The 12,515-nt window shown below is 32.9% G+C and overlaps 1 protein-coding gene across 1 annotated transcript in view; it reads right to left on the bottom strand.

Annotated features, from left to right (window-relative positions):
- KLHL1 (kelch like family member 1) overlaps positions 1 to 12,515 on the bottom strand; it is a 431,623-nt gene that overhangs the window by 85,860 nt on the left and 333,248 nt on the right. The window lies entirely within an intron of this gene.

Here is a 12,515-nt window from a genome sequence, read left to right on the forward strand (position 1 = left end):
TTCTGTTAACAGCTCTTTCTGTGTGATTTACCTGAATAACTAGATTGTCCTTATGTCTTCTAAAATCAAATCGCAAAGCTTTTTAATTCAATAATAAAAGGTTATCAGTTTAGTTTGTACCTTTTGATATGGTTCAGCTATGTCCCCACCCAAATCTCATCTTGAATTGGAGCTTCCATAATCCCCACATGTTATGGGAGGGACAGGGTGGGTGATAATTGAATCATGGGGGTGGATATTTCCCATGCTGTTCTGGTGATAGTAAGTCACACAAGATCTGATGGTGTTATAAAGGGCAGTTTCCCTGCACACGCTCTCTTGTCTGCCATCATGTAAGATGTGCCTTTGCTCCTCCTTCACCTTTCACCATGACTGTGAGCCTCCCCAGCCACGTGGAACCGTAAGTCTATTAAACCTCTTTTTCTGTATAAATTACCCACTCTCAGGTATTTCTTCATAACAACATGAAAATAGACTAATACACCTTTATTATTTGAAATTCGGGCTAACTTTTAAGTATATAGGGTCAGACATAGACAATAAATTGCCCCAAATTAATATTTGGTTATTAAATTTAAGATACTAATTGAATTATTATCCTACAGTGGGATTATAGAGGTCATGTCAGATATTATCCTGTATCTCTTGTATTGCAAAAGGATATTTGAAATACTTTAAAATACTTTCATGAGATAATCCAATATCATTTAAATTAATTTATGTTCCAATAAAATTTGTGGTTTGCTATGCAAATATGCTATCTTCCCTTTCACATTTGTGTTTTTACACATTTCACTTTTTTGGCTGAAATGTAATTTTTCCGTTTAAATTTGCCTAACTATTCTTCATAGTTCAGCTTATGCATCACTTCTTTTTGGAAATCATTCCTAATTATCTATTCTGACTTGAAACAATATTATCAGAGCACCATTGCTCATTGTATGTATAACTCTTTGTTTAAATTGTCCATTAACAAATCTGGACTTCCTACTCATGTGTAAAGTCCTTGAATACAATACCTTACTTTTTATTCTGGTTTATTATAGTGTGCAGTAGTACCATTTTACTGGTAGTTGAATGAGGGAATAACTTAACAAGTAAACATTCTTTTTTTTTTTTTTTTTTTTTTTTTTTATACTTTGAGTTCTAGGGTACATGTGCATAACGTGCAGGTTTGTTACATATGTATACTTGTGCCATGTTGGTGTGCTGCAGCCATCAACTAGTCAGCACCCATCAACTCGTCATTTACATCAGGTATAACTCCCAATGCAATCTCTCCCCCCTCCCCCCTCCCCATGATAGGCCCCAGTGTGTGATGTTCCCCTTCCTGAGTCCAAGTGATCTCATTGTTCAGTTCCCACCTATGAGTGTTCCTCATATTTAACTTGGCTACTTCTACTAGCCTAAATTTCTTTAGTGTAATATTTATACTTCATATTATTATTAAAAATTAAGATAATTGTAAAAATGTGTGAAATGGAGATGGATATATCTGATTAAAAATAGGCACTAAAGAAGATAGCAAAAGAATTAAAGAGATTTAAAATGCAGCTAAGGATGAGGTAGCTATAAAATTTGCAGATATTTGTTATTATCTGACTGAAAATTTAATTCCAGACTTTTAAACCACAGAGGAAAACCTAGATTAGTTATATAATCTACGATGTCCTTGGGCTAAAAACTGACCAATTACTCAGGAAGATAAAATTAATACTGTGATTCAGATCAAACTGCTATATCTCTCAAGGTTTCTTATAAAAAGAAAACTGTTAGTATTCAAAACCAGTTTCTAGTTTAAAGGGCCAGTTTTCTAAAAGGTATGCTATAGGCCATCAGCATCTTATGAAAGCAAAATAAAGAAAAAGAAATCATTTCTATTCAGTCCACAAATTCTTAACATCATTGCTGAATATAGTATCTTATATTTCTTAATAGAAAATTATCAAGACAGATAAGCCATAGTTATTGATTCTACAAGAGATATCCATAGATTTCAGAGAAATCATGTTGAAGATTACTCATACATTTTGCGGTATAAAATTTTGCTTCGGGTAATGAGTAACAGGTTAGATAAAAGCTTGATTAGTGAATAAGAAGGCACAAAATCTCTATAACTGAATAAATAATTTTATTTGTAAGAGAATGTTTGCAACAGTGTATAAAATTAGTGTTTGTATCTACTGTATATAATATTGAAGGCAAGTATTCTTTCTTTTACTTTTTCTTTTATCTTTTTTCTTTTATCTTTTTTCTTTTTACTTTCTTTTTTTTTTTTGAGATGGAGTCTCCCTCTGTTGCCCAGGCTGGAGTGCAGAGTGCAGTGGTGCAATCTTGGCTCAAAGCAAGATCTGCCTCCTGGGTTCACGCCATTCTCCTGCCTCAGCCTCCCGAGTAGCTGGGACTACAGGTGTATGCCACCACACCGAATATCTGGCCTGGCCAGATATTCTTTCTTATTCTTCTTTTCCCCAACACCTGATGGAATTTCTAGCATTAAAAATTCTTCAATAAATGTTTATTTGAACAAGTACATAACTCATTGAAAAGACACCAGGGAATACCTAACTTAAGAATTCAAAAGGCCACAGAAGACCAAGTATATAATGAGGGTTTTCCTAATTTTTACAATTTATAAATGAGAGTATATAAGATTGCATTCTGTTAAGAAAGGTCCCCTTCCTTCCTTCCTTTCTTCCTTCCTTCCTTCCTTCCTTCCTTCCTTCCTTCCTTCCTTCCTTCCTTCCTTCCTCCCTCCCTCCCCTCTTTTTTCCTTTCTTTCCTCCACTCCTTTCCCCTCTCCTCACCTCCCCGCTCCTCCCCTGTCCTCTCCTCTTCCCTGCTTTCCTTCCCTTCTTCCTTTTTCCTTTCCTTTTACATTTTTTTCCTTTTTCCTTCTTTCCTGTCCTTTTTCCTTTTCTTTCCCTCTTTTTTTTTTATTTTTCTTTTGCTGGTATTACTAATGGTGTGTCTACAATATTTCTAACAGAAACTGATAAAATGAAAAAAAAAAGTTCCAAAATATTATTTGAAATAGTAAACACATATGTCTATATCTTTATCAAATCTGCATTAGTAGTAAGAAAGGTAACATTATTATGATTTTCTGTTCAGTCAATATTTATGCTGGAAGTGAAGATGGTAAAGCTATCTGCTCCAAAAACTTGTTTTATTTCCTGCGCAAAATTTATTTTATTTTATTTTATTTTATTTTTTTAAAATGGAGTCTTGCTGTCACCCAGGCTGGAGTGCAATTGTGCAATCTCGGCTCACTGCAACCTTCACCTCCCAGGTTCAAGCGATTCTCTTGCCTCAGCCTCCCGAGTATTACCAGCGCCCACCACTGCACCCAATTAATTTTTGTATTTTCAGTAGAGACAGAGTTTCACCATGTTGGCCAGCCTAGTCTCGAACTCCTGATCTCAGGTGATCTACCCGCCTCGGCCTTCCAAAGAGCTGGGATGACAGGCATGAGCCACTGCGCCCAGCCATTTTTTCTATTTTATCAATCTGATATCCATAAGTATAGAAAACTGTGTGTCAGTGTGTATATTTGTGTATGTGATTTGAGTATGTGGATACAAGCATGCATTACTGACATACTTAACTTTTTATTTGCTTCTCCAACTTACTACCTTTTTGTTGTTTTCACTGTGTCATTTTTAAAAAATGTTTGATATTTTGTACTGAGTGGATAGATTTAAATTTTGTTTCCTTGTGAAAACTTATAAAATTTTGAAGAGAGAATCCTTTTAAAGAAACATATTGTCTTGATTTAGTAACAAATGTGATTTCTTAAGTAAAAGAGACATGAAAAGGGTGCACACATATGATGTTTTTAGAGAAATAGTGTCTGCACTAAAACAAGTATTCCTTTCAAGACAATGAAAATTGACAGCCTAAAATTTGATTTTTCTAGTCTAATGAGTCATATTACAAATATATACAAGGATTGTATTATGCTGATTTTTTCAGTTCATTAATTACTTGTTGTTATATATATGGTTTCTAGAAGCCAAGGAAAAGACTGATGATAAATTTAATTCTGAATTATCTTTCTTCATATATGTGTACACACACACACACACATATATATATACACACACACTCCTATATATTACATATATACTCAAGAAATATTTCTTCAAGTACTTCATATTGTTTTGAAAATCCCATTTCATATTTTAACATCACGTTTCCCCCATGTGGTTTATGAAACCTCATTGATTCTGTTTCCCTGCCACATGAGCATTTCTGGATACAAAGAGGCTGGTATCTCCACTCCACCTTTGTCGCACCCCCTGATCTAACTGGAGCATCCCCAGATTATTTTAGTAAGTTTTTTCCAGTGTAATATGATGGACCAGAAGTGGAATCAGACTTCTTTTAAGCAATGAGGACGAGGGCAATTTTGTGATACATTAGGACTGCCCAAATCTTTGCAGGGGGAGACAGTCCATGTTTGCTTTTCGGCAGAGACCATATACTGACTATGTCTCCCATAAGGTCAAGAACACTGTGAATGTGCAACAGTTTATCTTCTACCTTTCCTGAAAGGGAAAGGAGGTCTTTGAATCTTAACACTAGAATATACTTCTTGAGAGACTCCTTTGTTTTATTTTTTCAAATACCAAATTCACAAGAAGGGATTTTTGAGGTTCATATTCTTGCTAAGAATGGCAGAACCAACAACGCATGAAAATGTCTTTTTGTTTCTTTATACATGAGAAATAGCTTGACTAGGAAGTAAGTTGAAAACCTTTGCCTGTCGGAAGTTTGAAGTATGCTTTCATTATTTTCTAGCATCTAGGATTGATACTCAAAAGCCTGATACCTGTCTGATTCTCACTCCTTTTAGTTGCCAGGAATTTCATTGCTGTTTCATTGCTGTTCATTCATGCTTGTTGTTCTCATTAGCTTAGGTTTTGTTTTCTTTTCCCTCACTGTGGGAGATATTGTAATCATCTTTTTACCATGATATTCTGAAATAGGATACAAAATTTGAAATGCATAAAATCCTTTTTTTTGTCACTCATTGTTTTTCTGATTGCTTTCTAGGAGAATCATTTTAGAAGCTCTGTATTGTACTGTAGATTAATTTTATCAAATTATTTTTTAATTTTTCTTTCCCACTTTCACTTTACTTGTCTACTATAATGGCTATAAACGGGATATTAACTTTCTAATTACTGCTTTTTATCTCCTCTGTTTTCCCATAATTTGAATATATAGTCATTTTATTGATTTTTAAAGAGATGACATCAGTTTTATATTTTTCTAAAACTTTTATTCAATACTCAATTGCAGCAAACATTTTAAATTTGAAGAGACATTTCTTATAATTTTATTTTCTCTCTTTTTATAACCTCTTGTTTTCAAGGGTGAATATCTTATGGCATCTATTTGAAGATGCCAAATAAATGTGTGTTATTTTTCTATTTTAAGCTCTCTCTTGGAAGATGAATTATGTCTGTTTTTTAAGAAAATATTACATGTATGTATATCTTAACTCATAGCCTAGGAATCTTGATAGATGGTATATCAATAATATTAAGAAATAAATACTTGGAACTCCAAGTACATAGAAGTGATGGATAAAATGAAGATTTTAGAAAGATTGGGTTGGAGACAAGCCTATAACATAGGTAATCTTTAAATTGCAGAACACAGGGGACTTTTTTCTGATTTATTAGTTATAAACTCTATTATTCTAATGATATTACAATGGCTGTTACAAAAACGACAGTCATAGTTCTAGCACTGTTTTCCTCTTTATCCCTCTCAGGAGAATTCAGAAGAGAAAGATGAATACTGGACTCTATAGGATATCTATCTATCTAGCTAGCTAGCTATCTAATTACATATTCATCTGTCTATATATATGACTATATTAAAATCTGTATCTATCCTCTAAATTTAAAATACTTTGATTAAGTCATTCCATGAATTTATCCCACAGGAATCTTTGGCATTGATCTTCTACGCTATCAGTTTCACTCAGACACTGAATTTCAGAATTTTTTTTAAATTAATTTTTTTAACTTTTTTTTTTTTACCTGTCTGTCTTTTATTTTGTATGGGTAAGTTGACAGAATAAGTCTCAATTAATACATTAAAAATAGAAAAAATTCAAATTATTATTGCAGTATTATTATTTACTTTTTTTGGCAACAACATGTTATGTTAGAAAAAATATGACTATTGAGTCAAGGAATCTGAGGTTAAATCCAAAGTTTTCCGTGTAAAGTGATGTGAAATAGAAAAAGTTAGTTGGCTACCTTTTTCATCACTTTTTGTATAATTAAAATGATAACAACAGTATTGGTATTATAGGGTAGTTGGGAGAATTTAATCAGTTAACAAATAAATAGTAGAATGAACAAATGACCATTTTCTTTCCTCTCCTGTCCCAATATCTGATCATTCTTATTTTGCAAACATATATACACATCAGTGCTCTTGGAAAGCAAGGCTTGTATTTCACTATTGATGACAATAAGTTGAGCTACTTCTCTTTCCTCACCTTGAAAACATAAGGCCAATAGTGTGCTTCCAACAGGAGACTTTACATCTGGAGTGATCAAAGCAAAGAAGGAAAAATATTTTGTTTGAATTTGTTTTTGCATTGTCAAAGGTTGAAGTAACATTAAGTTTGGAGGAGAATGTAACTTAGAGCTACCTAATACATCTACAGTAGGTAGAGGCAGAGATGCCAGCTGAAGCATCCAGTGTCCCTCCCTAGAAACATCTTTGTCCTCATCAGGCATTCACCGAGATGGAATTGTGGTCTCTATTTAATTATCAAGCTTCCTTTGGTTTTAGCCAGTTCTGACGTATTTGGTCAATTTTATAAGCTAACAATTATGTTTTCAAAAGATTCCTCTTATTTATGGATCACTTAGTTTATCCTTTTTGTACCCATATAAAAGCAACCTCTTACAGTGGCATTGGCAGGAATTGCAGGGATAACAACCTCCAAATATCTACTAAATGATAAGAACACTGGCAAAAAATATTAAAATCAAACTCTGGAAACTAAAAAAAAGGCTGGGAACAATATAGGAAACATTTATTCAAGAAAAACAGTGAAATCTAGATAACAGTGAGGTTTAAATATGTTTATTTTTATCTCCTTCTCCGTAATGTGGTTACCACCAATCCTCTAGAAAATATTCTACAAAACTGAAGATGAGAAAACATTTCCCAACTCATCCATGATGCCAGTATTACCTTGATACCTAAACCAGACAGAGACATGATAACTCCAGACCAATATCTCTTCTGAATATAGATGTGAAATCTTCCACAAAATACAAACAAATAAAATACAGCAAAATATAAAAAGGGTTCTACACTGTGACTAAGTGTAATGCTTTTTAAAAAGACAAGGTGTATTAACATCTGAAAATTGTTAATTTAATATACTCTACTAATTGAAAAAAGACAAAAATCACATGCATATTTCAATAGATACAGGAAAATCCAATGCCCTTTTCATGATAAAACATTGATTGAACTAGGGGCCAGGGATGGTGGCTCACACCTGTAATCCCAGCACTTTGAGGGGCCGAGGCAGGTGGATCACCTGAGGTCAGGAGTTCAAGACCAGCCTGGTCAACATGGGGAAACCCCATTTCTAAAAGCAAAAACAACAACAACAACAACAACAAATAAAACATTAATTGAACTAGAAATATAAGGGACCTTTCTTAGCCTGATAAAAACATCTATCTAAAAAAAGGAGAAACATATTTAATAGTGAAAGTCACTTGTATAGTGAGTGCGGGAGGGTCGAACCACTGCCATGGGGGAAAACACACACACACACACACACACACACACACACACACACACGTAAAAAAGAAAAAATAATAATAAATACAAAGAAATATATTAATCTATTAAACATGTTTGGCCAGATTTCAGGATAAAAGTTAAATCTACAAATACAAACTGTATTTCTATACACTAGCAATAAAAAATCTGAAAATGAGATGAAGAAAACAATCATATTGATAATAATATCAAAAATAAATTACTTAGGAATAAATTTAGCAAAATAGGTATAAGACTAGGGACCTAACTCAACAGAATGACATCTCATATACGGGATTGGAAGATTTATTTTTTTTACGTGGCAATACTCACAAATTGATCTGGAGATTCAAAGCAAGCAATATTTAAATCCCAGGTAACTTTTTGTAGAAACTGATAAACCGATCTTTTTTAAAAAACATGGAAATGCAAAGGACCCAGAATATACAAAACTTCTTAAAATAAAAACCAAAGACGGCACGATCACATGACATGATTTTAAAAACTACGACACATCTACAGTAAACAAGAAAATGTGGTAGTGGCATAAAGATATACACATAGTCTAATATAATAGAATTGAAAAATACAAAAATAAACCCTCACAGTGTGGCCAATTGATTTTTACAAGGGTGCCAAGAATTCAGTGGGAAAGAAATGTCTTTTCAACAAAAGAAACTAGGACAACATGCAAAAGAATGAAGCAGAACTGCTGTCTCATGACAAACACAAAATTAACTCAAAGCTTGGATCATATTTCTTAATTTAAGACCTTAAATGTTTGAAATCTAAAACTTTAAAAAGACAACATAGGCATAAATCTTCATGAACATAGATTAGAAAATAGTTTCTTAGATATACCAATAAAGCCACAAGCAAAATAAATAAATAAATAAATAAATAGAATTTCATGAAGTTAATAACGTTTGTGCTACAAAAGGCACTATTAAGATAATTGGAGAGCATCAGGAAAAATAGCGAATACGTGTTGGGCTTAATACCTAGGTGATGGGTTGATAGGTACAGCAAATCACCATGGCACGTTTGCCTATGTAACAAACCTGCACATCCTACGCATGGACTCCAGAACTTAAAACTAAAAAAAAAAAAATAAAATTCATAGAATGGGAGAAAATATTTATAAATCTTACATCTTACCAGAGTATCAAAATGTAAAAGGAACACTTGTAACTCAACAATAAAAAGAAAAATAATCCCAAGACAAGAATGGGAAAATATTTCAACAGAGCTTCCTCCAAAGAAGGTATACAAAAAAGGTTCTCAAAAATAATTAGAAATGAGAAACTAGAGAAATGCTTATAAACCTACAATGAGATACTACTTCAAATATATTGGGATCATTTTAATAAAATCACAATTGTAGGCAAAAATGTGAAGAAACTGATATCCTTATACATTGCTGGTGTGAATAGAAAATAGTGCATCCACTTTGGGAAACAGTTTTTCAGTTTCTCCAAAAGTGAAACCAAGAGTTAACCACAGGACTCAATAATCCCACACCTAGGCGTATACCAAAAAGAACTAAAAACATATGTTCAAACAAAAAGGCATATGTAGTAGTTTAAGTCAAAACAGCCAAACTGTAGAAACAATCCAAATGTCCTTCTATTGATGATGTATTAACAAATGCGATAAAACTTAATAATGGAATATTGTTCATCCATAAAAGGAATGAAATATCTATATACACTACCTGGAATGGACTTTAAAACATTGTGCTACATGAAAGAAGCCAGACACAAAAGGCAAGAAATTGTATAATTATTTTTACATGAAATACTCAGAATGAGCAAATCCACAGAGACAAAAAGCAGATTAATTGCTGCTAAGAAAGACTGGGTTATTAAGACTGATGATATGCTGTGTACAGGATTTCTTTTTAGGATGACAAAAATGTTTTGGAATTTGCTAGTGGTGATGTCTGCTCATCTCAATATATTCAAACACACTGATTTCTATACTTTAAAATTTAATGAACTTTATGATATGTGAATTATATCTGAATTGAAACCAAACTAAAAGCAGAAACAACCATATATTTAACATATAAGGTGTTGCATAGCATATAAAAGTCCATAATAAACAATCACTGTTATGCTTTACCAATTTCTCCTCAAAACACTTAACTGAAATAGTGCATTGTAGTAATGTCTTATTGAATTTTATACGATATAAAATATGAAAAAAGATAATATATAGAATTATATGCTTAAAGACTTAAGTGATAAAATAAAAATTTGTAGCATACTGAGAAAACAGTGGTCTTAATTTGTTTAATTCCCTAGACAGTTCTTTTCTCCCTTGATGTCACAGAATTTAAATGAATAAAATTTTTATATGTCACTTTATCCAGCAGAATGATCATTTATCAATAGCTGTGAAACATTTTAAAACCACATAGTTTTAGCAACTACAGAACTCATGCACCTTTCTCATAAAACCATGTAAGATTTTTTTTACATAAATCAAAGGGAAAAAAGCTAGATAAGTGAAAACACATTTTGAGTTTTCATTTTTTTCAATTTTAAACTTTCACTTTAGACTTTAGCTTCTTTTCACTTGAATGTATAATATGTTATTATATATTCAATTTTGTAAAACCACTGCATACCACACATAGATACAAATTAATTGTGTGGCAAATAAAATGACACATTTCAGTTTCTGCACAAGTAGAAAACTAGCACAAACTTGGTTTCACACTCAAATCCAATCCTGCTGATTATACTGAAGAGAGAGTAATCGTATATATTTGAGAGCCTAACATCATTTGTGACATTCTGAGTAAGACAAAAATTTAGAGAATATCTTGAGAGATATGCCTTGAGAGAATATCTGGGAGGAAAACTTGACAGGTTCTTTTTTACTACCCCATATTGGATTGTTAACATCACAATGCCATCAGAGCCCAGCTTGAAGGAGGAATTTTGAACAGCAGAAGCAAACAGACTTGCTGGTCATGAATATTACCTTCTCATTTAAGCTAAGAGCTCTAAGGTTAAGGCATCCACAGATAAGAAAGAAAATCTCAAGAGGACTTATGTGCAAATGGAAGTAAATAGATGTAACCCCCTGAGGCCTACATACCAGAGATAACAGCAAATAGGTTGAGCAAGTCAGCTTACAGGGTTAGGGCTTCATGCCCAGCTGTAATTCCCCCATCTACTCCTGAATGTTTTAGTAAGATACGAAAACATATCATATGCCTTAGCCCTTCACACAATTACCCAAAGTATCTGATAGTGACCACATGAGTACTCACATAAAAGAATTATGTATTTCAGGGGCTGCAACTGCCATTAACCGGCATTAGAAGAGAAAGAAAGAAATAAACAGAGGGTTAAGAAATGGTGGGAGAGAGGAACAGAAAGAAGAGCAGGAAAGAAACAGTAGGATAAAAAAAAAAAGAAAGAGGAGTAAAAGGATGAACAACAGAGAAAGAGGAGAGAGAAATTTAAAAAAGAGTTGGGGGAAGGAGAGAGGAGGAAGATGAATCTGCAATAAAAAAGAGTTAAGGAAGCAGGAAGGAATTTGAAAAAGGAACAGTACATAGCCTAACAGAGATAAGGGAGAATATGAAAACCACTAATAAGAAGAAAGCAATTATAATGAAATAGGAACAGTACATAGCCTAACAGAGATAAGGGAGAATATGAAAATCACTAAGAAGAAGAAAGCAATTATAATGAATTACCAAGTAGGGATAGCAAGAATGTAAAAAACAAATTTAATTGACATTAAGATATCAAAGTTATGTATCAGGAAAGGATAAAGACAAAAATATAAAATAAAAATAATATGATAGATTAAGGAATATCAACATCTATGCAATGGAAGTCCCTGGAAGACGGAAGAAGGTAAATCAAAGGCTGAAACTTTACATTGGAAGATCAGCAATCTTAGACCAAGGATGTTTATTGTATTTGAGTACGATACACAATGCTGAACTTCCTATGATTCAACTGATCATAAAAGAATATAACATTATAAAGGAAGCACTCTGTCTCATCAGAGAACACAGATATCTTGTGCCTCCATCAATCTGGCTTCAACTGACTGAACCTTTTATTGGTATGTAAATCAAACGTAGTTTTCTACAAGGGCATTGTCAGCCATCTTTCCTTCTCTCTTTCTTTCCTTTTCTCTCTCTTCCCCCATCAATCTGTGTATATGTAATTTCTTTAAATTTTACTTTGGATTGATGGTGGAGTATACATGAATGCAAAATACAGTGCTGGGAACATGAACATTATTAATTTTGCTTACCTGTGAATGTCTAAATCTGTGGATTTGCAATTAAACTCTGTTATCTCTCTAATGTGTATATTCTAAATACAGGAAAGGAATCAGTCAAATTGCTGGCATATTTTAGATCTTCACAAAAAAGTAATTTGTACTTCTCCTTACAATCCTCATAAGACAAAGTGAAAATTCAAGAACTGTTAGTCTTTATTAAATTGCTCTTTATAATATGTATATAGGACTTTACAATTTATGAAATGATTTCATAGTCATTTCAATTATTATATTTTTGTCTGCTTAAATACTTGAATTGGTGGCAAATCAAGAAACCAAGGCTGAGTTTATTGCTAGCCCAGCATCATGCAAATAGAAAGTGATAAATTCAAGATGCACATAGAGATCTGAATCCAGATATAGTTATCTCTGGTTCCTGGTTA

This window comes from Theropithecus gelada, chromosome 17 (assembly GCF_003255815.1).
Source record: "Theropithecus gelada isolate Dixy chromosome 17, Tgel_1.0, whole genome shotgun sequence".
Lineage (NCBI taxonomy): Eukaryota > Metazoa > Chordata > Mammalia > Primates > Cercopithecidae > Theropithecus > Theropithecus gelada.